Here is a 4,583-nt window from a genome sequence, read left to right on the forward strand (position 1 = left end):
CTGTGCTCCGGAGCGGGGGAGGCCCGGGCAGTGAGAGGCGCGCGTACTGCAAAAAAAAAAAAAAAAAGTGTCTTCAACACTCTTTGTATATAGCTTTGGACCAGATAGGTCTAATGGTGCAGTGGGAAAAGTATGGGGTTTAGAGGGAGATAAACTGGTTTCAAATCTCTGCCCCACCGACTATTGGCCAGACACCCTTAAGCAAATTTCTCAGTCTCAGGGAGCTTTCCACCACCAAGAAGGGGCCATCACCTGCCTCGTGAGGTTGTTGGGATGGCTGCCTGTGGTCACGTGTGGGAAGAACTTAACCCAGGGCCCAGCTCGGAGGAGTCCTCCTCCCCACTCCTCATGCCTCTTCCCCAGGGTTCTCAGCACCTGGCCTCCTACCGAAGGAGGATCAACAGCTTGAAATGCCCTAGGCAGAGAAGATACTGCATCTCGTTATTTCAGTTTCATTGTTATCCAAAATGCTCTAAAAACTTCATCTCCCTACTGTTAGGCTTCACAGTGTGTGTCCTGAGTGCAGTATCAATACCTCTTAGGATGGCTGATGAAACAGCCCCGGAGAAAGCTTGTTGAGCGTAATCTGTTGTGTGCACAGGCGACAACATTTAAGGGTTTTGAGTTTCTTCTTTGTACACAATCGTATTGTTCCCATGAAACAGTTAAGTATGAAAAATAGTCCCTCAAATTCTTATTTTCTTTTCCTTTTTTTTTCTGTTGGTGTTTGTAATGGCACAGAAACCAGCCTATAAGACACGAAGCAGCTGAATAATATACTGTCATGACTTAACGAACTCAAATTCAACGAGTGAATTCAATACTGATTCTTTCTGAACTGTGATATTTCATTGAATCTAAGATGTAATTTCTCCCCCCATTTTAGCATTTCCAAAACTGGGGTGTATCTAATAGCCGATGGCCTGTTACAGTTTACCTTGCAGTCTTTCTTGGTTATATATAAAACAAACAATATGTTCTCCTATGAAAGGTGTCTTAGGTTTTGTGATACATGATATTTGTCAAAATGCCGAAATCTTTATAGCCACTGAAGATGTCATATCTTCCTCAGGTCATCATTTTTAATTGCTATCGCTTATTTATTTTTTAAATAAGGAATGAGCTGGAGTTATCTTAAGATGTCAGAGAATCTGCAGAGCAGGAGAACTCCTTGGGAAATATGGGTGCCATGTCACCATGACACCAAAATAAATTGGGATATATCTATATCTATATCTATATATATCTATATATAGATATAGATATAGATATATCCCACATTTTGTTTATCCATTGATCAACAGACACTTGAGTTACCTCTATCGTTTGGCTGTTGTAAATAATGCATTGAACATGAGTGTGCCCACCCTCACTTTTGTCTCAATCAGTTCCTTGCTTTTCTTTGTAGTGTCCTCATTTGCATGTGTACCCTGAATAATATAGTGTTTGATTTGGGATTTGCTGAGTGGCAAGCACAGACCTTGCTCTGCAAGGAAAAGGTACAGTTCCCATGTTAGATGAAGGCACCTAGGGGAAGGTGACATGAATAAAATAGCTGGATTATAATCAGGCGTAGCTTCCCTGGGCTCTTAATGGTCCCCTCTGGGGACATTGGTAATCAAAGTCAGGACAGAGTCCCAGGAAGCACAGGGCCTCTGGCAGGGCTGAAAGGTAGGCCAGGTACTGGTTATCCAGCAGCAATATGTATGGCCAAGGGGAATGGTGAGCCGCTCTGTAATTTGGGTTTTTAAGCTTGCCTCGTCTACTTCTAGTTCTCAGGAGCTGATCACATGCGAACACTTCTGTGGGGATGAAAAGACTTTCCACAGCTGATCCACACAGCAGGGTGTGAATGGGGGAGCTGGAGCTTCATCAGAACAAGGGCAGGGGTAGCCAAGTGTGGATGAGTCTGGGCTCACCTTACCCAGGTAGTTTGCACTCTATTTGAAAATATGTTACATGGTGCACTACTTTGGATCCCTGGCCGTATTTGCTAAAACCGCATGGTCTGTGTCCTAGCAAAACCACTCCTAAATATAACCCCAACAGAAATGTGTCCATACGTTCAACTAAATGATGTGTAAGAATGCTCGTAGCAGCACTATTTACAAGAATCAAAACACTGGCTATAACCCAAATGTCCCATCAAGAGTATAATGGATAAATCACCTGGGATATATTTGTAAAATGGGATGTATTGAGCAATGGGAAGGAGCACACAGCATACAACACGGATGACTCTCACAGACATAATACTGAATGAAAGAGTCAGGCATGAAAGAATACATACTGCATGACTTTACTTATTAAAAAATTTTAAAATGGACAGAACTAACCTACGATATAAGAAGCCAGGAGAGATATTGCCCTGATTTGGAAAGGGACCCCGGAAGGGCGTCTGGGGCTTTGGTAATGTTCTGTTTCTTGATTTGGCTACCGGTTACCCACGTGTCATCAAGCTGCACACTCATGATCTGGGCAATATTCTGTATGGATGTTATATTTCAATAAAAATTTTACCTAAATGAAGATGGTACAGTGGCAATAGGCATCTTGGGGATGACAGCCTTTGGTATGTCACTCTCTTGAGTCAGTCATTCAGCCTGTACTGGTGGCCCTCCACATCTGGGGCACAGCTGCCTTCCAGAAATCTCTTTTCACCAAACGTATGTTGATTCCTTGCAGCCCTTTCCTGAATTGGATCTCTGTTTCCAATATTCCGTATTGTCTTCTTGGTGAAGCCTTTAGTTAATAGCTTCTAGAAAAAGGATGGATGGGGAGTATATTTTTCAAGACTGTGTATGTCTGAAAATATCGTTATTCTTTGTATAGAACTCTGGGTTGTAAATAATTATCCTTCAGAATTTTGAAGATATTGCTTCATTGTCTTTTAGGTTCCAGTGTTGCTGTTGAAAAGTCCCAAGCCATTCTAATTCCTGACCCTTTGTATGTGACCTGTTTTTTTTCTCTCTAGAAACGTGTTGAGTCTTTTCTTTTTCACCAGTGTTAATGAATTTCCCATTGATGCCTTTCATGATGTGTATTTGATTCACTGTTTTGAGCACTTTGTGAGACCTTTCAATCTGACAACTTTAGTTCTGGGAACTTTTCTTGAGTTGTTTTGTTGATGATTTCCTCTCTCGTTTTCTCCGTTCATTCTTTCTGAATGTTGGGCCTCTTGAACTTTTTCTCTAATTATCTTTTTTCTCATATTTTCCATGTTTTTCTTTTTGTTCCACTTTCTGGGAGATTTCCTCATCTGTATTTTCCAGCCCTCCTGTAGAGTTTTTCATTTCCCTTTTTTGTGTTTTTTTTTGTTTTTTTGTAGCATTCTGTTGTTTCATGGATACAGTTATATCTCTGAGGATATTAATGACAAATTCTTGTCTGTTTTTAGTTTTCTTCTCCCTGCACAGTCTCATTTCCTCCAAGTTGCTTCTCTCCCCGCTGCCCCATTTGTTTTGGCCTTATTTTCCACGTTAGAAACTTTCCTTGAGTTCCTGGTAGACCTTGGTTATCTCCTAATGTTTAGAGTGGAGGGACTGAAAAGCTGACTGGCGGTTCTGAAGGTGAGGGTCAGGCCTGTAGGCATAGAGCTCCACTGAGGGTGACCCTGGTGGGCCATCTATTGGGAACCTGTGATTTCAGGAATTTTAGTTCTTTCCCTGTTTCCAGGGCTGGTCATTCTCCTCCAGGAAGTGTCTTCTAATCTGCCTAGAAGGTAACAGTCTGGTTGGCAGTGTTCCGAGAGCCAGGTAGGGGAAGAGGACGGGGGTGGCTCTCTGTCAAGCATTTATCCTGTTTTTAGGCACCACCCCTGCTCCATTTTGCTGTGGCAGCCCTGCTCACCTGTGCCTGCTGTCCTCTGTCCAGAGACCTTTTGTGTTGCCCTCAAAAGAGAGGGCTCCCAGATGTGTGATGGGAGGTGGACGGGAGGACAGCTGTGCAGGAGCAGCGCGGGTGGGACCTAGCTGCTGCTTCCACAGCTTTCATTCCTTCTTCTTGATTTCCCCCCAGTTCTTGAGTCTTTTGAGGATTACGTGACATAAGCTGGGTGATTCCTCATTGCCCGCTTGGCGTTCTTGGGTCTGCTAAGTTTGTTACCATCCTGCATTCCTGATTCCAAAATTGTGTTGTTATGGTTTCTTGTGCTGTCCTCTCTGTCCTTGAGGATTTGTCTCCTTAAAAAATCCATTTACTGTAGTTTTATGGTGGTTTTGGAGTTAGACGAGTGTTAGGTCAATCGTTCTACCTGGAAAAACATCAGCATCAGTAATAGCCAATAGTGTTGCTCACCTGGCGTCAGTCACCATTCTAAGTGCTTTGAGTAATTCATTCTTCGAACCTTGGAAGTCTGAAAAACATATTTTTTTGTCAACTCTCAGAAAAAAAAATCAGTTGGAAATTAAGACTGAATCACCTCTAATAAGTTCACTCAGAGGAAGAGAACAGCAGACCAGCAGAGGAGACATATGCTTCTCTCACTTTTCTTTCACTTCATTGCTTTTCCTCTTCTGATATATATATATATATATATATATATATATATATATATTTTTTTTTTTTTTTTTTTTTTTTTTTTC

General features: G+C 42.0%; 1 protein-coding gene across 2 annotated transcripts in view; it reads left to right on the forward strand.

Moving 5' to 3' along the window:
* ARMC9 (armadillo repeat containing 9) overlaps positions 1-4,583 on the forward strand; it is a 142,656-nt gene that overhangs the window by 53,428 nt on the left and 84,645 nt on the right. The gene's annotated exons all lie outside the window — the stretch shown is intronic.

The sequence above is a fragment of the Lipotes vexillifer genome, unplaced genomic scaffold (assembly GCF_000442215.2).
Source record: "Lipotes vexillifer unplaced genomic scaffold, Lipotes_vexillifer_v1.1 scaffold860, whole genome shotgun sequence".
Taxonomy (NCBI): Eukaryota; Metazoa; Chordata; class Mammalia; order Artiodactyla; family Lipotidae; genus Lipotes; species Lipotes vexillifer.